The sequence below is a fragment of the Triticum urartu genome, chromosome 1 (genome assembly GCF_003073215.2).
Source record: "Triticum urartu cultivar G1812 chromosome 1, Tu2.1, whole genome shotgun sequence".
Classification (NCBI taxonomy): Eukaryota; Viridiplantae; Streptophyta; class Magnoliopsida; order Poales; family Poaceae; genus Triticum; species Triticum urartu.
This window is the reverse complement of record NC_053022.1, coordinates 194,893,956-194,919,065: the sequence shown is the minus strand read 5'-3', so window position 1 is coordinate 194,919,065 and position 25,110 is coordinate 194,893,956.

Here is a 25,110-nt window from a genome sequence, read left to right as displayed (position 1 = left end):
AGAGAGCAGGGCTCGGGAGGAGACCTTGACCAGGAGCCTGGAGGAGGAGAAGCCGCTGCGGCCGAACGAGGCCGCCTCCCACCAGGATTATGTGGCGGGTGAGAACAGATGGATCAGCCGTCTGGAGGAGGTCGCCAGCAGGGTCACCTCGCAGTTGGCCACCATGGGGATGCCACACGTGAGGTACGCCCCTGAGCGCAGCGGGACTGTCAACACCAAGTTGACCCTGTTCTTCGAGGGCGTCCTCGGAGCCTTGGCTTATCTTCACTCCAACAGGACGGCCACTGGCCGAGGAGGCCCGGCGACTTTGCCGGAGGGTCGTGACCAAGGTCCTCACCAAGACGGCGTACTGGAATCCCGATCTTGACTTCGCGGCCGCGATGAAGAGCTTGCCGGATGGTGCTGACCTCACGGTGCTCAAGGAGCGCATCAAGCCCATCACCGACTGCATCGACGAAATCAAGAGTGTGGAAGGCCAGCGCCGGGATTAGGCATCCCGTTCTTCTTCGCCACTGCGGGTTCCTGACCAAGACAAATTTTATCTTTAGTTAGAACCACAGCTATGATGTGATGTAATATAACTTTGAAGTACTCTTAATTTTCATGCATGTTATTTCCCCGTTCGCTTCCTCTTTGTATGCATGCCCTACGTCGATCGGGAAGGCTTGCCGGCACGGAAGCCCCTAGCGGCGTTTTGGGGACGGATCTGCATGGCCAGCCGGGTACGCGTGCTGCCGGACGAGCCACCTTTCCGTTCTGAATGCGGCCGCTCGAACTGTCAAGCTTGACTCGAGTCAGAATCGGGGGCGTTGCTGATCACGGAAGGCTACTCTTCCATTCTCGACGCAGCCGCTTGAGCTGTTGAGCAAACTCGAAACAGGGCAAGGGCGTTGCCGATCGTGGTAGAGCCCCTGCCGTGCAGGTTTCTCATACAAAGCAAATATCTCCGGGGGGGGGAATAACCTCAAATAAGAAAGGTAGCACAAATAAGGGTTCAGTGCAACTTAGCTTCTATTTGCGATCGCTCGAGTGTCGATCTTCTAGCCTCCTTTCTTCTTCAAGGGTCATGAAGATGAAGGAGTGCCGGGCTAATTGCTAGAGCCGGTTCTCACAACTGCGCCCCCTACCTAGCGCGCCAAAGATGTCGGTGGGAATGACACCTATGGGATCACAAGAATCCCTACTACGGTTGCGGGGCGCGGGGTCGTGAGAAGAGCGGATCAAACAGATAGCACACGGTTCGTTTATCTAGGTTCGGGCCGTGAGGATGCGTAAAACCCTACTCCTGCTTTGGTGGATTGTATAGCTGTGTTCTTGAGCTAGCTATGGGGCATGAGGAGCTCCAAAAAGCCAAATCCTCCTCCTGGTCACCTCGGGCCTCCTCTTATAGGAAAAGGGGTTGCCACAGTGGCACACAGGAGGTGAAAAGGGAACAGTGATGTGAGGTTATCCCTCGCATTACATGACAAGGCACATTTAATGTGTCTTGCCCAGGTGTCCTTGCTTTATCGGGGACGGGGGAGAGCCCTGTCTCGTTCGTCGCCGCTCCCTCTCGTGTCGACACGCGCCCTGGCCAGCGGTGCCTGCGGTGCCATGTAGGCAGGCAGGCAGCTGAGGTGGCGCAGTGGTGGGTCTCCATGAAGATCCGCATGCCGCCACGCAGGTGCCTGCCCAGCTGGTTGGGTCGGCAGCTACATGCGAACGGCGGTGGAGGTTTGACTGGCGTGGGCCTGATGGTGGCCCTACGGGTGTTCTTGGCGAGGGCCTTGCCGGGGCCCTGGCAAGGGTCTTGCCATGGCGCCTGCTGTCATCCCCGGCAAGGCTCTTGCCGGGGGCCTTGTGGTCCTCCTTGGCTGGGATCCCGCCAAAGATCATCATCTTCTAAAGGGTGTATCTGATCTTGAATGTCTTGACAAAGATCTGCATGCCACCACGGGGATGTCTCCCAAATCCTTGCCCCATGGGGGCAGTGGACTCAAGGGTGACTTACTCCGTAGGTGTGGGGCGAGCTACCACGGCAAGGGTCTTGCCGGGTTTGCTAAAACCGCCTCCTGGTAAGGATCTTGCCGGGGGGAGTCCGCTTCGTCTCCTTTGCTCTTTGTGTGCTTGGTCTTGGCATCGTTCTGCTTCTCTCGGGCTTCGGCCTTACCTTGGCTCACCTCCCTTGCCTTGCTCAGTGTGGTGGTGCCCATGGCTCAGACTGTCCGTGCACAGTTATAGGGGTACAAAAAGTGTACCCCTCTTTTTGTACACCGACAATGCTAGTGCGACTTCCTCATGTCATGACTTACCCATTTATGATGAATATGATGATGAGCATGTTGATTTTCCTAGTTGTGATGCTATGCTCCATAGGATATCCGGTGAAAATTCTATTGGTCACATCATGTTTGACAATCCATTAAACTTGTCATATGCTATGAGTGAGATCTCCCATATTGCATCATTTCAATCTCAACACAGTAACTATGCATGTCCCATTAAAATAAAACCCATTTGCACTTATGTCATAGATGACAAGATGATGGTCATTGGCTTTTGTTTTTCATGCGATGATATTGCTATGCTTCCTTTACATGATTTGCGCAATTCATCTCCTATACCATGCCATGATCACATTGTTCCAAATATGCATTGTTTTGGATGTTGTCAATATTCTCCTTGTGATGTTTCCACTAATGATCATGAGGAGAGCCCCCATAGTTTCCTCATACATATTAGGAGATTTTGATGCATTCCATACATTGCATGATTCTCATAATTGCTTGCACCATATGCATTCCATGAATAACAATGCTCTAGATATTTCCCATGATGCATTACACAATTTGAGTCTCCATTATGATATACATAATAACAAACCTCTCATGATGGATGACATGTTTCTATATCACGCATCTCATTTATTTGAGCGTTGGATATTTTGTGCTAACCAACACAAGCACGTGCGCATCATGACGGATGATGTGTACATATACCACGCACACACAATCTTTCCTTTGTCTTTGTTTTGTGTAGGTACTCACGTATACTCGTCAACCTCTCAATCCCAAGAGTTGACGAAATGAGCGCTTGAGAGCAATGACAACTTGGGATCCCGTGGACTACCATTACCACTGTTCCATTCGCGCAAGAACTACGCGCATCTCTTTTACTTGGCTCTCACACGGCTTTGGGTTATTTACCATTTGTCACCTTATGCCCATTATAGTGTGTTCACTTTGCATGTTATGCCTCTTTACATGATTTTGCCATGCAATTGTGACCCTTGCTTGCAGCTACCCATGATTCACCATTATGTTACCTCTATGTGTATTTGCATGCTTGGTGGAGATCCTTGTTGCTATTGCCATGTTTATCATGTGCCTCATGCTATTGATGCTTGTTGTGTTGGGAGTCATGATGTCCCATTGCTATTTACATATGGCCTCTCGCCAATACATTGATGATATTTTGCTCATATCTTGTTTTCATGCCTGTCATATGTCTTGTGCATTATTCATGCCCACCATTTGCACACATGACATGCTTGACATGATTCATTCTAGTATGTTGCATCTTCGCACTACTAGCTTGCCCTACTTGATTTCTATGATTGCTTGCTTTGTCGCATCACCCATGTTCCATTCTTACTCGCTTTCTTGGGTTGATGATGTATATGTTCATGCCTCTCACATGATACATCTTGTTCATTGTCGCTTGCCTCCAATTGTTGCATTTATGCTTATTGATCTTGGAGACTTGGACACTTTCCTTGTGATGCATGCTTGCTTGATTGAGCCTATTGTATTTGGTTGTTCTCGCATCATATGCCTCCATACTATGAAATGCTCCTTTGTATTTTCTTATGATGAGCATGATGCATACACTTGTTGGGTATTTTACCACACGAATGATTGGTTTTGCATCTCCGCTAACCTCACTTGTTTTTTCGAGTGTTTGTCATGTTCTTTCATTTTGAAGGATCCACAAGGCGATACCGTCATGAGACAATTTGGTCATGTGAAGGCATACACGATGTGCAACACCAACATTTGCGAGAATCTCCTAAAGGTGAGCTCCTTCCCTTTGACCCATCCTCAATTGCACATATTGGATGGGTCACTCTTTAATTGTTGTCTCCTTCTTGTTGTCTACATGATACATCTCGCGAACGGAGGAGCGACATGGGAGATTGGCTCTATGGACCTTCACATTGAGGAGCGCTCGGACTTATTGGATGCACCTTCGAACATCCACTCATGCCAAGACATCGAGCATTGGTACACCAACACCTCCATATTTTTTGATTGTGCTCACACATGTCATGCTCGATGGACATATCATACACATGAAAAATTTGCATCTTATGCATGGATTGACTCACATTATGATTGCCTTGTGGCATCTTGTATCCCCATGTAATCCATGATATATGAGCTTGTGCATTTTCTTAGCAACTTTGTTGTGATCTTTCTTGATGGCATCTTCATACATCATGATCATATTGCCTATAATCAGTTGCATGATAACATGTCCATATTGAGCATCCATTGCCATATTCATGCCATTGATAATCCGTCTCACTATGACATCATTTTGCACCGTGGTTGCATTGATCATAATCACAGTACATTTGTGTGCACAATGAATGCATTTGCTCCCATGAATACTTTGCATATCATTCTAGATCATCTTGCTAAGGTTCATGTGCTTTGTCACAAACAATCTTGCATCACAGACTCATTCTTACATGATGGACACTTTGTGTGCGCTAACCATTGTATTTCCGAGTGTTGTTTGTGTTTCCTCTTTTTGCCTGTATACTCCTCCGACGACACCTTGGAGTACTTGGATTGCGCAATGCTTTCAACTCCGTCCAACTACAAGTCCGTCCATGACAACCATTTCCATGGTGATGAGGATCACGATCCGAGGTCGGATCTTTCCAAGGGGGGGGGAGACGATGTGGAGCATCCCACGTTCATCCCCATGTACACTCCGACTACTCTCCAAGCCCCAAGAGGACATATGACAAGACCTCGAACATACGCCATTGGACACAAGGTGAACTCGCTCCTCTCTGAACTTTCACTTTCTACATGTGAGACATGGCTACTACCTCCATCGTGTGTGCTATGAACGATCAGGTACTTAGAGGAAAGCCACGAAGCCACCACATCCAACGGACGAGCTAGCGAGGATGCCAAGTACAAGGACCAAGAGAATAATTTGCCCAAAGTCTTCAGCCACCGGACGACCGGTCAACGCCGGACGTCCGACGTCTAGGCACTCATCAAGGAAGAAGAGTCAGCCAACGGAAGCTACAGCGGCCGGACGTCCGAGAAGTACCGGACGTCCGACACACTCCAGCGACCAGACGTCCGACCATCTCCGGAAATCCGCCGCCACCTCAACCGAGCCAAAACGCCGGACGTCCGACAGGTACTGGACGACCGGACCCTCGCGAGTCACCGGACGTCCGGTACCTGTCGGACAACCGGTGCCTGTCTATGCACAGAGATCGGGCCCGAGGCCCATGTATCCCCCACTTACCCCTTAGTGTCCCTAGACTATATATACTCCTCCACCCTCACCTAGTTAGGGTTAGCGTTGTGTTAGCTTATTTGTGAGATAGAGCTTCGCTCATCCATATCGGATCTACTCCTTGAGAGAGACCGCGGACCCTCTTCGAAGAAGATCCACCTTGGATTCAAGACCCCTTTACGGGAAGATCCCCTTGTGGATTCAAGACCTCCTCACGGAGAAGAACCGGCTACCCTTTGTATCGTCCCTTGTTGGATTTGGATCGTGTATCTCTTTGTGTCTCGAGGATCTAGCACATGTGTGATTGTTCTTGTTGGTTTGAGTGATTCTCTCGTGTTTCCCCTCGTATTCTTCATGTTCTTCGCGGGATTCGCTCCTTTCGTGAAAGATCGGCCGTATAGGGTTCCACCCTACATCAACTTGTGTTGCTTGCACCATGAGACTTATTAGTCATCTTGGGCCATTTGATTGCGCACATGTTAGAGATCTTGCTTCGACTTGTAATTTACACATTTCTGTGCCTCATGAGATATATACCTTGTGTGTTGCATCCAATTCTTGGATTACTTGCTCCTATCTTATGTTTGGTTGCAACAATGTCATTCGTTCACATATTCCATGTCACATTGATTGTTACATGATTGACGTGATTTCCTCACACGTGATGAACACTTGCTCTTTCTATTGTGTTGAGTGCCACATGATTTTCACTTCTCCCTATGCACGTTATGCTTGGATTGTCTTGCACTTGACCCATGTGTTTCGACATTTCATTTTATTTGGTGTTGTGAATGATTCGTATGCCTACCATAGACCTTTCATTCAACAATTTATGAATGCTTGCTATGAACTTGAAGTAGATGCTTCTTCTCGTATCTCACATATTTGCATCACTACCTCACACTTACATGATTTTCCCCATGATTTCTTTGCTTATGCTCAATTTATGTGCTTACATGCCATGTCGCAATCCTTTGTCAAAACATATGCTTTGCACGATGATGATACTTTTTGGGTGAATCACCACTTGAATGCTTGGTTTTCTACTAACGCTAACCACATTTGTTTTTCCAAGTGTTTGTTGTCTTTGCTCCTTTTGAAGGAATCACTAGATGGTGCGACATTGGAGAGTGCCCATTGCGAGCTTGAAGATGATGAGTACTTGGTGAACGTCCACTTCTACATGGCGAAGCCATCTCTTTCCCATGGTGATTTGGTTTTCGATCCGAGGTCGGATCTTTCCCAAGGGGGAAGATAGATGATGCAGAGCATCCTACGGACATCACCATGTCAAGAATCTGTTTGGCAAGTGACACGTGCGACCTCTACTTCACATTCATAAAGGTGAATCATATCCTTTACGCGTGCTCACTTGACCCCTTCGAGGATGGCATACTACTTGACACTCCACTCGTGTTCATTCATAGGTATTGCCAGAGCTTCACAGACGATGACGAGGAATGCAAGCGCCAAGGAACACCTACACCATCTGCGAGGGAAGCATGGAAGCGAAGACGGAAGAACAAGGAGCTGCAGAGTCTACAATGACCGGACGACCGGAAGCCACCGGACGTCCGACCCTCTACAGCGCCCGGAAGATCGGCGTCCACCGGACGTCCAACGCGCCCACGCACGAGCCAGCCAGAAGTACCCCAGCCGACTTGTGCTACAGCGGTCGGACGACCGACGACCTCCAGCCACCGGATGTCCGACACCTACTGGAAATCCGGTGCCACCTAACCCGAAGCAAAACGACAGACTTCCGACGCCCGCCGGACGCCCGGTCCACCACGAGCCGTCGGACGTCCGACAACGACCGGGCGTCCGGTAACTGCCTATGCGTAGCCGCAGGCCTTTGGCCTTGTATCACCTCCCACTTACCCTTTCACCTACTTAGACTATAAATACCCCCTACCTCCTCCTAGCTAGGGTTAGCAAAGTGATAGCTCATTTGTATGTGAGCTTTGCTCCTACCTTCTCCTCTGGAGAGAGAGACTACTCCATTGGAGGCCAAGACCTCCTCGCAGAAGATCCCGAGGGATATCAAGAGACCTTCAGGGAAGGATCTATCTAGATCATCAAGCCCCTATCTCCTTTGGTTTTGGGGTGAGCTCTACCTTGTATCTTTCCCTTTGTTGTTCATGTACCTTGTGGATCTTGTGTGTTTGATTGTCTAGTGGATGTGTGATTGGACTTGTTCTTGAGTGTTTCCCCTTGTGATTTCCCCCGTTCTTCCCCGTGTTCTTCGAGGGAATCCAATCCAATCATGAAAGATCGGCCTCTTGTAGTGGTAGGGGAAGAATGTCCAATGGGGACAACGGGTTGAAACTGTAGACAACCTCGAAGGGGGACTTGCCGATAGTTGAATTTCTTGCGCGGTTGTAGGCGTACTCGGCGATGGGTAGGCACTCTTCCCACTCCTGGATGTTCTTCTTTATCAACACGCGCAGGAGAGTGGAGAGTGTCCGGTTCGTGACCTCTGTTTGGCCGTCGGTTTGAGGATGTTATGCCGAAGAGAACAAGAGTTTGATTTCGAGCTTGGCGCATAAGGTCTTCCAAAAGTAACTCAAGAACTTGACGTCGCGGTCCAAGACAATCATCTTTGGCACTCCATGTAGGTGCAAGATTTCCCTACAAAAAAGATTTGCAGCATGTGAAGCATCGTCTATCTTGTTGCAAGGAATAAAATGAGCCATTTTAGAGAATCGATCCACAATGACAAACACACAATCTTTGCCATTTCTAGTTCTAGGCAAACCAAGCACAAAGTCCATACTAATATCTTCCCATGGGTGATATGGAATTAGAAGGGGCATATAAATGTCATGAGATTGAGCTTTAGACTCAGCTTTGCGACAGGTAGAACATCGGTTGGTGAAGCGTGAGACGTCGCGGAACATCTTGGGCCAAAAATAGTTCTTGGAGAGCGTAGAAAATGTCTTGTCGCGTCCAAAGTGTCCAATTAGTCCTCCTCCATGAGATTCTCACAAAAGTAACAAACGAAGAGAAGACTCGGGGATGCAAAGTTTGTTAGCTCTCATAAGGTAATCATCTTTGATGAAATAGCGTTCCCAAGATGTATGCGTCAAACATTTGCCATAAGGAATAGCAAAAGTAGGATCATGCGCATACAAGTCTTTTATGTGCTCAAAGCCTATGACATTCAATTAAAGTTTGGTGACAAGCATGAATATGCAGGAATGAGTGTCCGCCACAACATTTTCCTTACCTTAATGTACTTGATGATATAAGGAAAGGACACAATGAACTCACTCCATTTAGCATGACGTTTGTTCAACTTAGTTTGACCCTTAAGGTATTTAAGCATTTCAAAGTCGGTATGGATGACAAATTCATGAGGGCGAAGATAATTTTCCCATTCATGCAAAGCTGAAACTAAAGCATATAACTCTTTGTCAGATGGGGTAATTGAGTTGCGCTCCGGAAAGTTTCTCAGTAAAGTAAGCTATGGGGTGCTTCTCTTGCGTTAACACATCATGATAGAGGCAAATGTGTCCCGTATTTCGATGAGATGGTGGCTATCGTTTTGGAGGAAGTCGACTTTGGCGATCCGACTACGAACGTGCAAGGACGTCGCGCCTTAGCAATTGCTAAACCAACTCCGAGAGGTTATTGACCATGCCTGAGCATGATCAACCTGACCACGAAGGTCTGTTTCCTGCAGGCAAACGAAGAACAAGCAAGAAACTAAGATTGCAATCTGGATATTGCGAATATAAGAGGAAAGCTTTATTGATCAAAGGTGGGGTTCTATGACGCCTTTGTCTGGTCGTTGAACACAAACCAAGTACGCGAAGTTGTAGCTATGGCGAACTTTAATCTAAACAAAACCCCAAAGTCTAAACGACACCCTAAGGGCTATATATATGGAGGAAGAGGGGGAATTTCGTGGCCCTTGGAGGAGGGGTCCAAAACCAACCCTAACTCTTGTTTCCCCACACATACAGACTCTAAAAAACAGCCTATACTTAAGTATTTCAAAAATACATGGGCCTGGCCCAATAATAAGGTGATGCAGCACCTAGAATATCCTCTGGACAAAATTTATGAAGTGGCATCTTGTATATTTCTTCCAAGGCTTCATGCACTCCTTATGGTGGCTTCAAAGTCCTGAAATCATCACTTGTAACTCAGTTCTTGATCCCCTTGCGCATGCCATCACCTCCATGCTTGGTCTTGCTCCAGTGTTCATCCCTCTTATCCATGCCAGGCCCTTTATTTGTAAGCAAAACAAATGTATCCAATTTAGGCAGCATCGTAATCTCATGAACATTAGAATCATTACCAAGAAACGGAAGTACCTGATAATTTAATTGGCGTGCGCGAGCTCTAGTAATTGGTCAAGTATGTATGGCAGCATGGGCTATGGGTGTAACAATGGTATTGATGTCCTCATCATCGTCCCCTTCTTGAAATGAAGTCATCCTCGACGGAAGCTCATCTTCCTCACCCAAATAAGGCTTCAAATCTGCAATGTTTAAAGTGGGACTAACCCCAAAATCTGCAGGCAGCTCAAGTTTATATGCATTATCATTTATTTTCTCTAACACCTTAAAAGGACCACCAGCACGTGGCATTAGCTTTGATTTGCGCAAATTAGGAAATCTATCCTTACGCAAATGTAACCAAACAAGATCTCTAGGTGCAAACACAACATGTTTTCTACCCTTATCTCCAGCAAGTTTATATTTAGTATTCATACGCTCAATGTTTTCCTTAGTTAACTCATGCATTTTTAAAATCAATTCAGCATGTTCTTTAGCATCAAAATTAACCTTCTCTGAAGATGGAAGAGGTAACAAATCAATAAGTGCACGAGGTAGGAAACCATACACAATTTTAAAAGGGCACATCTTAGTAGTAGAATGCAATGAACGATTATAAGAAAATTCAACATGAGGCAAGCATTCTTCCCATATTTTCTTATTATTCTTCAAAACAGCCCTAAGCATAGTAGACAATGTTCTATTGACTACTTCAGTTTGTCCATCAGTTTGGGGGTGACAAGTAGTACTAAAAAGCAGTTTAGTCCCCAACTTAGCCCATAAACATCTCCAAAAGTGGCTAAGAAATTTAGTATCATGATCTGAAACGATAGTTTTTGGCACACCATGCAATCGAATAATTTCACGAAAGAACAAATCAGCAACATTAACAACATCATCGCTTTTATGACATGGTATAAAGTGTGCCATTTTCGAGAACCTATCCACAACAACAAATATGCTATCCCTCCCCTTCTTTGTTTGAGGTAAACTTAAAACAAAGTCCATAGATATATCCCCCCCAAGGAACACTAGGTACAGGCAAAGGCATATATAAATCATGAGGATTGAGTCGTGACTTAGCTTTTTGACATGCAGTGCAGCGAGCAACAAAACGCTCAACATCCCGTCTCATCTTTGGCCAAAAGAAATGGGTAGCAAGTATATCCTCCGTCTTCTTGACGCCAAAATGTCCCATTAATCCTCCTCCATGCGCCTCCTGCAACAACAAAAGTCGAACGGCGCTAGCTGGAATGCATAGCTTGTTAGCACGAAACACAAATCCATCGTTAAGAACGAACTTGTTCCAAGTTCTCCCTTCCTTACAATTCTGCAATACATCTTTAAATTCAGCATCATGCACATATTGATCTTTGATGGTCTCCAAACCAAATATTTTAAAGTCAAGTTGTGAAAGCATAGTATAACGACGAGACAAAGCATCAGCAATAACATTTTTTACCCTTATTGTGTTTAATGGCATAAGGGAAAGTCTAGATGAATTCAATCCATTTAGCATGTGTACGGTTCAGTTTTGCTTGACTTTTAATGTGTTTCAAAGATTCATGATCAGAATGTATAACAAATTCTTTGGGCCATAAATAATGTTGCCATGTTTCTAAGGTCTGAACAAGAGCATATAATTCTTTATCATAAGTAGAATAGTTCAGACTGGGCCCACTCAATTTTTTAGAAAAGTTTGCAACATGTTTGCTATCTTATAATAACACACCTCCTAATCCAATTCCACTAGCATCACATTCAAGCTCAAAAGTCTTACTAAAATCACGAAGTTGGAGTAAAGGAGCATATGTCAACTTATCTTTCAATACCGTGAAGGCTTCTTCCTTTGCGGTACCCCAAACAAAAGGCACATCCTTCTTTGGAAGCTCGTTGAGAGGTGCATCAATGGTGCTGAAATCTCTCACAAAATGCCTATAGAATCCAGCGAGGCGAAGAAAACTTCTCACTTGTGTGACCGCTTTGGGCTGCGGCTGTGGGTGTCAAAACCGGCGGATCTCGGGTAGGGGGTCCCGAACTATGCATCTAAGGCGGATGGTAACAGGAGGCAGGGGACACGATGTTTTACCTAGGTTCGGGCCCTCTTGATAGAGGTAAAACCCTACGTCCTGCTTGATTGTTCTTGATGATACGAGTATTACAAGAGTAGATCTACCACGAGATCAGAGAGGCTAAACCCTAGAAGCTAGCCTATGGTATGATTGTATGTTGTCCTACGGACTAAAACCCTCTGGTTTATATAGACACCAGAGGAGGCTAGGGTTACACAAGGTCGGTTACAAAGGAGGAGATATACATATCCGTATTGCCTAGCTTGCCTTCCACACCAAGTAGAGTCACATCCGGACACGGGACGAAGTCTTCAATCTCGTATCTTCATAGTCCAACAGTCCGGCCAAAGGATATAGTCTGGCTGTCCGGAGGCCCCCTAATCCAGGACTCCCTCGGTAGCCCCTGAACCAGGCTTAAATGACGATGAGTCCGGCACGCAGTGTTATCTTCGACATTGCAAGGCGGGTTCCTCCTCTGAATACACCATGGAAGAGTTTGAATGCAAGGACAGTGTCCGACCCTGTAAAATAAGTTCCACATACCACCGTAGAGAGAATAATACTTCCATAAATCCAATTTGCTGACATGTTTCGATAGCATGACATCACGCCACGGCCCGGTCATTATTTGAACCGTTTTTCTTTAACCAGCCCCGCACATAACGCGAGGCGGTTTCTTGACACGTCTTGTCAAAGAAGATATCGTGTTCCCCTTATCACGGGATTCTCATCAATACAAATGTGGGTAACCCAACCGTGCCTGTTGGTATGACTCCTAGATCTTAGGTAAGTCTCAAACGGCCACGAGGGGGACGCCTGATATTCACCCTCTTTATAAAGGGACAGGGCTTTTTCTTTTTCCCCTCCCGCGCACAATCACATCCTTCCCCCGCCTTGAGTTCTAACACCAAAAGCTCAGGTCAGGCGCTTCGGACCTTCAATCATGTCCGGATCCATCCTTCAAGGCCGATGGATGCCTTCCTCCATCACAGAGCAGGACATCAAGAAGTTGAGGGAGGCCAGATATCTGACCGCCGAAATTTCACATAGGCTTCCCGCCCGAGGGCAGGTCGTCCCTACTCCCGAACCCAACGAGAGCATCGTGTTCGTCTCCCACTTCCTCCGAGGACTAGGCCTCGCTCTGGATCCCTTTGTTAGGGGTCTTATGGTCTATTACAGACTGTATTTTCACGATCTGGCCCCGGATTCCCTTCTTCACATCTCGTCATTTATCGTTGTATGTGAGGCCTTCCTCTGCATTACCCCTCACTTCGGCCTGTGGCTCAAGACCTTCGATGTAATCCCGAAGATGGTCAAGGGGCAGTACGCAGCATGCGGAGGTGCTTTAATAAGCAAAATTGCTGATGCTCCATGGCCAAAGGGTTCCTTCTAGAGGTGTCCGGATTATGGCAGCGGGAGTGGTTTTACATCACAGCTCCCCGAAGTGCCAAATGGGTAGCTACCCCCGCCTTTTGCTCGGGCCCCCCACCACAACTGATGTCATGATCAGCAGGGCTGAGCTAGGGTCCAGCCAAGGACGTGCCAATACTATAGAGTTGTATCCGAGATCTCTTCGAGGGAGATTTCAGTCTGGTTATGGTAATGCAAGTTATGCTGGTTCGTCGAGTCCAGCCTTGCAAACGCCGACCCCTCCGTATGTGGGAATTCAACCCAGAAGGACCGCGCGCTATTCATCATTTCCTCGGCATGACGCACGAGGAGATGTACAAATCGTTCTTCGGACCCCAAATAGAGTGTCCGGACACCACCGAGGACGTGGGCCTAAGCTGCAACCGCCCCGCTGCCCAAGTGAGTAAACCCATGACCGAACACACTGTCCTCTTATTTATCATGACATCATTCTGAAGAATCGCTCTTTGACCAGGACTGGATAACCAAGGCGAAGCTGATCCGGTGTTCGACTCCCCTTCCTGAGGGGTTGGACAATCCGGTGCTGTAAAATATGCTCGAGCCAGCACCTTGTCTAGTGCCCTCAAAGGAAGATGAAGGGGGGAATAAGGAGGGTGAAAGCGGGCCTCCATCGCTATCTATTCCAATCGAGGGAATGAGCGCCTCCGCGAGGGAGGATAACCAAGGGGAAGAATCTAACATTCTCTCTTCCCGGGGAAGGAAGAGGACTACCTCTGAAGATTCGGAAGCTAAGGTTTCCAAACGAGAGAAGAAGTCTCCGCCAGAGGGTCCTGCCTCGGAGGGTATTCTGGCCGCAGAATGTCCGCACGGAGATCAGCCCTCTACCGGGCTGTAAGTAATCAAAAAGTACTTAGTAGTGAAGATATCCTATCTTACTTTCGAAGACAATAATCGATGCTTATAAATTGTAGTCCGGATCATAGCCCTTCTCGATAGAGTTCATCTTCGGGGGATCTTCTTCCGGAGATGATGGAGGGCGAAACGCCTCCCCCGGACTTCCCAACTCAAGAAGCGGGCGATCTTGAAGTGTCGTCGCGAAGGGTATCTCTGGATCCACTAGGGCCAGAGAATAACCCTTTGGCTGCCCGGCATCCTCCCGACTCCTGAGGGGAGCGACAGGAAGGGTCCGTACAGTGTGTGGTCGGACGCGCTGAAGGATCTTCTGGGGCAAGCTGTCGTCTTGGAAGCGCATCGTACGCTAATGGGTACGGTGATTGAAAGGATTTCATCCGCTGAAAGCGGTTTGCACGAAGCTTTTATGAATCTGCTGAAAGGCTTCGAGGTACGTGAAACAACGTATGCCTTTAACAGTACCGCATACGTTAGGTATGCCCATGCAGATAGTAGCCCCTGAGACTCTGGTTGTCATCAGGAACGGCGGCAAACAGAGGATCATAGTCCCAGGTAATAACTAGATCGCCTTTATGTGCATGTGGTTGAAGCTCCGGTGGTTAGCCGGACTGATGGTTTTGCCGAACTAAAGTGGCAATTGGATGCGGCAGATGCCGACATCGTGCTTGTCAACAAGCGGCTTGACGAGGCACAGGGTGAGTGATTTTTCTGGTGATCGTCACGTAATAAGAGCAGCATGATGCCAGTATCGTTAATATGTTGTGAATGCAGATGGAGCTGCCACCATGGAGACCCTTCGGGCGGAGCTTGCCCGAGCCAAGGAGCAAGCAAGGAGTAGCAATGCGGCCGCTTTAAAGGCGGCCGAAAAGTTAAGGGCCGAACAGGCCGCGCATTGCGAGAGCAAGGAAAAAGTAGCCAAGATGGCTGTAGAGTTAAAAGATGCTGCTGACCGTTACCGACTTCTTGAAGAAGAAGACCGGGCGAAGGCGACAGACCTAGAGAAGGCCCGGGTGGCCGCCAACGAAGGCCGCTCCAAAATTAGAGCGACGAAGGAGGAGCTGAATCAGGCAGCAGATATCGTGTCTGGGAAGCCCTTCTTGTTGTGGACTAAGTTCGGAGATCCGAAATATGCTCCTATGGACCGGCTATGGAGTTCTGCGGATGCGTACATGGATTTGGCTGCAAGTGCTACTGACGCAGCTGAGTACTTCAAGGATCAGAAAGGTCCCGAAGTGGAAAAGCTGTTCTGGTCACAGTTTCACGCTTCAGTCCGTCCGCTGCTGCTAAATGAGCGATTGACCGGTTGGGCCGAGCTCCATAGGTTGTCCGGCCTTGCCATGAGGTCCGTTGTGGATCACATGTGGCCGGGAGGGCCAAGGATGGGTAGCTAATTTAGCTTAGTGCAACAATTCCTTGAAGCTATGCCACACATCGATGTTGTAAAGAGATCATCGTGCATAGAAGGTGCACGGATGGCCCTTGCCGGTGTCAAAACATACTGGGTGGAGATGGAGGCCACCACTGTTGCGGCACATGGTTCGGCTATAGGCCGAGTTGCTGCCGAGCACTACTTTGAAGAAGTCCTTGAAGGTGCTTGTTTGATAGAGGCTCAGTGCTCGAACAATATTATTTTCCAGTGACATGTAGTCCCATTGTACAAACAATGTTTCTCTGAATTAATCAAGCATGTATTTATACTTTTGACTGAAAGTACTATGATGCCTCATGTGCGGCCGTTTATGTATATATGTATATAACCTGAAAGTTTGCAGTCGTCGGCTTCCGCCCCACGCATATAATGCGGGGGTGTTCGCAAAAGATGCATATCCACACATGATCCAACGCCTTGGTCCGTTAAGGAGGTGATAGCGTAGCGAACGTGGCAATCGAACTATATTGCTTTAACACTTTCACTTAGCCATAGGAGCTTGACAGTGGGGCTACTATATAGCCCTTGGTACTTCTGCGCTCGTCCGAATATGGTGCACGTACGTACGTGACCGGGAAACGGCCGTTCGTTAATGCGGAGGAATCCCGAAGATTCCGATTAGACATCGAGTGGTTGACCAGTCTCTCACTATATCATGACAGTCACTTTTCAGCTTTCTCTACTGAGGTGCTCATCCAGATGAACCAGGGCACAATCTCAGTAGTTCTCCCATTGCTACCTTAGCCGATATAATGGAACGTAAGGTACCAAAACGTGAGAGCCGGGCAAACCCAACATTTGACCAAAGACATCGGAGCTGATGCATATAGGGCCAAACTCGCGACGGCGAACACTCCCTAAGGTGTTTGGTCTTTATAACATATACCGGGCTAAACAGTGCCCTTTATAAGAAACCCCATGTGTCCGGGTACGCCCAAAATCCTGGCGTGGCCACATGCTAATAACGCCGGCATCCTTCTCGGTTGTGTGGAGTATCCAGAGGATGTGAGCAACAAGAGACAGTAAAAAAGGTTTACGCATGGCCTTATTCTAAAAAGAAACCTTTGGGCGGGTCCCTGCTGCACGTCTGCGCCTGTGTCTCTGTTGTGCCGTGTCCTGGACGGGTGTAGCACGATTGTAACCTGCAAAAAGAAAGAACTTAGGTGAAAGTTTCCATGCCAAAAAGGAGAATGAGTTATCAGAATTCCAGAGAAGCCTAGTTGAGCTGGGCTGGCCCTGATTACACGTGGGAAGCCCCTGGTATCGTGTTATGAGTGTTCGAAAACCAATCTCATGCATGTATGATGGAACGCCGGACTCGTCTAACCGTGTCCGTGGTCTTGACGACCTGCCATTTTTTCTGGTTTGGTGAGGCCGTCTAGTGTGCGGCTGTTAAAGTCGCCGCGTCCTCTTTCGTACGTGAAGAACGGTTGGTATTTCCGCTGACTGTAATGACGCCTCGTGGACCGGGCATCGTGAGCTTGAGAAAAGCATAATGCGGTATTGTGTTAAAACGAGCGAAAGCCGCCCTTCCGAGTAGTGCTTGAAAATCACTTCGGAATGGAGCGATGTGAAAAGTTAACGTTTCACTTCGGAAGTTATCGGGAGAACCGAATACCACCTCTAGTAGTAGAGAGCCCGTGCAGTGGGCCTCTTGGCCTGGTATTACTCCCTTGAAGGTAGTATTACTGCGGCTTATTTGTGTCTGGTCTATCCCCATTTTGCGGACTGTATCCTGATATATCAGATTTAGATCACTGCAGCCGTCCATTAGGACCCTTGTGAAATGGTACCCGTTTATTATTGGGTCTAACATCAAGGCCGTCAGTCCTTTGCACCGGATATTTGTACTATGATCCCTATGATCAAAAGTGATCGGGCAGGCCAACCAGGGGTTGAGCCTAGGGGTGACGGGCTTTATGGCGCGTGTGCGTCAGGGTGCGTGATTGCTTGTCCCCTTTGTCACCTGGATCATGCTTACTGTTTTAACCTCTGGTGGGAAATTTTTCTGTCCTCCGGCGCTTTGCTGGCGAGGTTCATCCTCGTCTTCGCTTGGTGTTTCTTCCCCTTTGTGTTCGGTGTTTAGCTTACCGGCCTGCTTGAAGACCCAACATTCTCTATGGGTATGATTTGCAGGTTTGTCTTGGGTGCCGTGAATCTGACAGAGTTTGTCAAGAATTTTGTTTAGGCCAGGCTGTCCTTCTCTGCTGCCTTTGAAAGGCTTTTTCCGCTGACCTGGTCAAGAGCCCCTGAATCCGGCGTTTACCGCCGTGTTATCTGGGCTACCTTCTTTATTTCAACACTTGTTTTTGTTGCATCGTAGTTTACCATTGCCATCCCTGACTTTGGATGTGCTTGGGTCGCTGGTGCTGCTACGGGCCAACCAGCTGTCCTCACCTGCACAAAAGCGGGTCATGAGGCTTGTTAAGGCTGCCATTGTTCTCGGTTTTTCTTGACCGAGGTGTCTGGCGAGCCATTCGTTTTGGACGTTGTGTTTGAAAGCTGCTAAGGCTTTGGCGTCCGGACAGTCGACAATTTGGTTCTTCTTAGTGAGGAACCTGTTCCAAAGCTTTCGGGCGGACTCTCCAGACTATTGGATTATATGACTTAAATCGTCTGCATCCGGAGGTCGGACATAAGTCCCTTGAAAATTGGCCCGGAAAGCGTCCTCGAGCTCCTCCCAACTTCCAATTGAGTTTTCGGGGAGGCTTTTCAGCCAGTGCCTAGATGGCCCTTTAAGCTTGAGGGGCAAGTATTTAATGGCATGGAGATCGTCTCCACGATCCATATGGATGTGGAGGATGAAGTCCTCTATCCATACTCTAGGGTCTGTGGTTCCGTCGTACGCCTCTACGTTCACCGGCTTGAATCCCTCTGGGAATTCATGCTCCAGCACCTCATCCGTGAAACATAAGGGGTGTGCGGCACCCCTCTATTGGGATGCGCCATGGTGTTCGGACGGTTGTAGTATTCGGTGTTGGTTGTGTACCGTAGCGCGCTTCCTAGATTCGTAGATAGATCTGGTCGCGCCGGATTTTTGACACAAGTTCTCACGTAGATCGTGTGTTGACTTATGCGTGACTTTGTTAGCCGCTCTATCGCGTTCACAGGGTGGTGGATCCGGCCGGTTGGCCTTATCGCTTTTCGGCTGTATGGGCTCTAAGGCCTCATCGTCGAATTCCGGTAATAGCTTGCGCTTTGGGTAGCATTTTGGATGGTAACTTCCACCATACTTTGTTACTTTGTTCCACATGCTGTTGAGCGTATCTTGTGAGACCTTGAGCCTTTGCTTCTGTTTCTTCAGGCTTCTCGCTATGGCAGTAAGCCTTCTGCGGAGGTTTTCTTGCTCCAAGTTTGTTTCCGGGATGATGGGTGCATCTTTGTCCGGACTGCTTTCTTCCCTAGACGGGGATTGATGAGGCTTATCTTTGGCGTCATCATGTTCGGATGTCGGATCCGCACTATGTGTGCAGTTTGCATCTTGATCATTTTCTCCTACCGGGGTGGTGCAGTTGTCATCTCTTCCAGAGTCGCGTGGACTATTAATATCGATGTTCTTGCTATGGCGGGGCTTAGAGCAGCGCCGCTGACGTCTGCGCTTGGGTTGCTTCTTGGAGGGGTCATCCTCCGTCTTCTCATCGCCATTGGCTTCCTTGGGGGTGTCCACCATGTATACGTCATGTGATGAAGTAGCGGTCCAGTGCCCTGTGGGCGGTTGTTCCGGTTTGTCTCCTGCATCGTCGTCCATACCATCGATGTCTTCGGAGTCGAAGTCAAGCATGTCAGTTAAGTCGTCGATAGTGGCTACTAAGTGGGTGGTGGGTGGGCAGCGAATTTCTTCGTCGTCCGCATCCCATTCTAGCCGGACATAGTTCGGCCAAGGTTCTCCCGACAGGGAGAGAGACCTTAATGAATTTAGCACACCCCCAAAGGGTGAGTGCTGAAAGATGTCCGCATAGGTGAACTCCATGATCGGCGCCCAATTGGACTCGACGGGCATGGATATGAGCGGCTCGGAATCCGTGGCCGTAGATGAATCCAGTGGTTTGGCGACACGGCTCTCGTAAGGGGTGAAGTCAGTATCCGACTCTATCGCCACTGAGAGTGCGGCCTCCATGGCAGGGTCCATCCCTCCACTCTCGGATGGCGTGACTTGCTCCGGATTGATGGACGGAGTAGCTGCGGATGCGATCTCCCCAGTACTGTCCGACAGGAGAGTTAGGTCATGCTCGTCAAGAATGTACGGCGCGTCCGACATGGGCTCGAATCCGTCGAAGATCGAGTCTCCGCGGATGTTCGCCGTGTAGTTCAAGTTTCCAAATCTGACCTGATGGCCAGGGGCGTAGCTCTCAATCTGCTCTAGATGGCCAAGCGAATTGGCCCGCAGTGCAAAGCCGCCGAATATGAAGATCTATCCGGGGAGGAAAGCCTCACCCTGGACCGCATCGCTAGCGATGATCGAAGGAGCCATCAGGCCTTATGGTGACGACACAGTGGAACTCTCAATGAAAGCACCAATGTCGGTGTCAAAACCGGCGGATCTCGGTTAGGGGGTCCCGAACTGTGCATCTAAGGCGGATGGTAACATGCGGCAGGGGACACGATGTTTTACCCAGGTTCGGGCCCTCTTGATAGAGGTAAAACCCTACGTCCTGCTTGATTGTTCTTGATGATACGAGTATTACAAGAGTAGATCTACCACGAGATCAGAGACGCTAAACCCTAGAAGCTAGCCTATGGTATGATTGTATGTTGTCCTACGGACTAAAACCCTCCAGTTTATATAGACACCGTAGGAGGCTAGGGTTACACAAGGTCGGTTACAAAGGAGGAGATATACATATCCGTATTGCCTAGCTTGCCTTCGACGCCAAGTAGAGTCCCATCTGGACACGGGATGAAGTCTTCAATCGCGTATCTTTATAGTCCAACAGTCTGGCCAAAGGATATAGTCCGGCTGTCTGGAGGCCCCTAATCCGGGGCTCCCTCAGCGGCCAACTCTCAATAGCTTCAATCTTGGCTTTATCAACTTCAACTCCCTATGGAGTAACAACATAGCCAAGAAAAGATACTCGGTCGGTGCAAAAGGTGCACTTCCCAAGGTTACCAAACAAACGTGCATTCCGTAGAGCAATAAAAGCAGCACGTAAATGTTCCAAATGTTCTTCCAAAGATTTCCTATAAATCAGTATATCATCAAAATAGACTACCACAAATCGTCCAATGAAAGCACGTAAAACTTCATTCATTAGTCTCGTGAAAGTACTAGGTGCATTAGTTAACCCAAAAGGCATACCTAACCACTCATATAAATGGAACTTAGTTTTAAATGCATTTTTCCATTCATCTCCCAATTTCATACGAATTTGATGGTATCCACAACGCAAATCAACTTTGGGGAATATTGCAGAGCCACTCAATTCATCAAGCATATCATGTAGCCTATGAATAGGATGACGATAACGAATAGTAATATTATTAATGCCTCTACAATCAACACACATACGCGATACACCATCCTTTTTTGGCACTAGAATAATAGGAACAACACAAGGACTAAGGGATTCGCGAATATAACCTTTGTCGAGCAGCTCCTGGACTTGACGCATAATCTCCTTCGTCTCCTCTGGATTGGTACGGTTTGGTGCACGGTTGGGTAGTGAAGCACCAGGAATTAAGTCAATCTGATGCTCAATCCCTCGAATAGGTAGTAATCCCGGTGGCACATCTTGTGGAAAGACGTCAGCGAACTCCTGCAAAATGTTAGTAACAATAGGAGGCAAAGAGGAAGGCACGTCCTCGAATGAAAATAATGCCTGTTTGCACACAAAAGCATAGAAAACAGATTTGCTAAAATCCAAACCATCAATATCAGATTTGGTGGCAAGTAAACATGCACTTTTCAATTTAATTTCGGAAGCAACATTAGATGGTTTATTATTAGGCTTCATGTGTTGCTCAAATTCTTTTGCCACAATCTGATTTTCACTCTTGTTTTTCTCCTGTTTTGCTTTATTTGCTCTATTAATATCATCTTTCAAAATGGAATCATGAGTCATAGGAAGCAAAGTAATATTTTTATCCTTATGAACAAGAGTATACCGATTATTTCTACCATGGTGTACAGAATTTTTATCAAATTGCCATGGTCTACCAAGTAATAAGGAACATGCTTGCATAGGTACCACATCACAATCAACATAATCAGCATATGTAGAGATACTAAAATGCACACGAGCAGTGCGTGTTACCTTAACCTTGCCGCTGTTGTTGAACCATTGGATGTAGTAACGATGTGGATGTGGTCTTGTGGTGAGAGATAGCTTCTCCACCATCTCCATGCTAGCCAAGTTATTGCAGCTCCCTCCATCTATGATGACGCGAACAGAATGTTAGTTCACAACTCCCTTTGTATGGAACAAATTATGCCTCTGATTTTGCTCAGCTTGTGTGACCTGCACACTCAAAACACGTTGAGCAACTAAACATTCATACCTATCAGTGTCTTTAGGAGCCATGTATTGCGTCTCATGATCAGAATCATCTCCACCGTGTTCTTCACGTGTAATAAGAGCCAAAGTCTCCTCATCATAGTCATTAGCGGACTCATACCCACCATGCTCAGTAGCAATCATCACACACTAAGATTTGTATTCTCTCGCATATGACCTCTTCCCTTACAACGATGACAAATAATATCAGTTGTGTGCCATGTTGATGCCATGGAAGAAGAAGAGCTCTATACAGGCCCGATAGGTGTGCTCTTGGCAGATAATGGTGGTTGTGCCTGCTTCCTTGTATCACGGTTGGAGTTAATAGCTGGTGGAGGTGTCGGTGCAGTAGAATGTGTGGAAGTAGAGGATGCATGCGGTGTCCATGATGAAGGCCTACCTGTAGAAAAGTTAGTCCGCGCCAATGTCTGTTGATCCTACACTTCACGTTCAGGTTTACAAGCAAGATGGAATAAACGAGTGCTATTGTTATACCCCTTATACTCTAGAATGGTCTGAATCTCTCTATTTAATCTACCCATAAAACATGCCAGCATAGCCTCATTCTCCTCAACGATACCACATCTAATCATGCCAGTTTGTAATTCCTGATCATATTCTTCTACAGAATTTTTTCCTTGTCTTAAGCGCTGCAATTTTTGAAGTAATTCACGTTGATAATATGGTGGAACCCAACGAGTACGCATTGCAGTTTTCAAAGCAGCCCATGTAGTTGGAATATTATTCGGATATAATCTACGATGTTCACACCACCACGCACAAGAAAAACTAGTGAAAGCACAAAGTGCAACAGCAACACGTACCTCCTCGGGATATTTTAAACATGTAAAACGTTGTTCGGTTTCTAACTCCCAAGTAAGATATATATCAGGAACGTATCTACCCTCAAATGGTGGAATATTCAATTTCAGTTTAGGGAGATGGTCATGATCTCGTAGCTGAGGGGAGCCCTACAATTATGATTATTTGCATGTGGACGAGCTGGTGGTTGCACGTAGTTCTGATTTTGATCAACCTCATCCTCATAATCTCTCGCATAATCATCCTCCTCGTCATCAACTGCAGGAGCCACAGAAGTATCAACAATAGCACCAACAGTTTGGCCAGGCGCAAGGGACACGGCTCACTCAACGGAGGGCTGTTTTGCGACGTGGAGGTAGTCGTCGTCGTCGTTGCTGCTGCTTTTGTTTTTGTTGTTGTTGTTGTTGTTGTTGTTGTTGTTGCTGCTGTAGAGGTGCGCTAGATGCAGCCGGTGGTGGTGGTGGAAGACGCGCGAGCAATTCATTAAACTTGTTATCGAGCTTTGTTTCGAACGTCTTCTCCATGCCATATATCTTCTCCATGGCCTCTTCAAATCTGTTTAGCACATCTTGCACCTGTCCACTCATCATTTGCTGAAATTTATCATGCAACTCCTTATTCGTCATGTTCTCCTAGTCAGTCTCGTCGGCTTGTGATCCTGCCATGGTTAGCAGCAATAGAAACACACAAGAATATGATCCTACAGAGTACTAACAAGAGGTGGTGGTGGGTGTCGCAAATTCTTACCAGTTCTTACCCAGCAGCAGGCGGTGATCGGCAACCGTCGTAGTCAAAACTCTCAAAGCTTGGATAGAGCGATTACTAGGGAGAGTCAAACACATGACATAGATGTATGTGGAGTTGGGAAGGCTTATAATATGGAAGCAAAAAGGGTCAACAATATTCAATTCAGAGATGCAAAGTTGAATAAACGCTCAACGACGGTACTGTGCTGGTCCTAGGCTAGACCATGCTAGAGATGCGAGCCTAGAACACAAACAAAATCACGGCACCGCACGTAAACAAGGGAGGAGCACACTCTGATTTTTTTTCTCATTTTTTCTTTTTTTGCACTTTTTTACTCCGCAACAAATTTTTTCGAAGAAGTCTATATATGGTCTAAAAACTGCCTAGCCAGAATTTTCCATACTTAGTTTTTTTTGAGTTTGGAACTATTTTTCTACTGCGGGTAGCACGGAAGTTGGAGAGTCCGACTTGGTCACGACTCGTACTATCGCATGATGTGGAACTCGAAAATAAAGGAACAAATACTAGACTTGGACTAGGACTGGTGGCGGAGATGAATCTGGTGGAACTCGGACTAGTGGCGGCGATGAATCTGGTGGAACTCGGACTGGCGTGATGGCGGCGGATAGGTGGTGGCGTATATGGACTCGGATTGACTGTGAATATGTAGTGGTGGTATATGGCAGCGGCGATGAAGTTGGTGCGGTAGTGGTATATGGCAGCAGCGATGATGATGATGATGATGATGATGATGATGATGATGATGATGATGATGATGATGATGCGATGGTGATATATGGCAGCGGCGACGTGACAACCTGTGAACAGAACTCGAAACTCTAAAGGACTAGACGCTAAGACTAGCAACTTGACACGATGATGCAACCGCAAATTCAACAAGGCACATACAGAAAAGATTATGCAAAGGCTCAGATGGGTTCGGATAGGATGAACTAACCCTAAGTTTTTTTGGCTTTTTCGTGGACTATAGGTATGAAGAACAGACTCGATCAAAACTACGAAAAAACTGTAAAATCTCACCGAGCAACCTGGAAATTTGATACCACTTGATAGAGGCAAAGGTGTCCCGTCTTTCAATGAGATGGTGGCTATCGTTTTGGAGCAAGTCGACTTTGACGATCCGACTACGAACGTGCGAGGACGTCGCGCCTTAGCAATCGCTAAACCAACTCCAAGAGGTTATTGACCACGCCGGAGCACGATCAACGTGACCACAAAGGTCTGTTTCCTACAGGCAAACGAAGAACAAGCAAGAAACTAAGATTGCAATCTGGATATTGCGAATATAAGAGGAAAGCTTTATTGATCAAAGGTGGGGTTCTGTGACGCCTTTGTCTAGTCGTTGAACACAAACGAAGTACGCGAAGTTGTAGCTATGGCGAACTTTAATCTAAACAAAACCCCAAAGTCTAAACAACGCCCTAAGGGCTGTA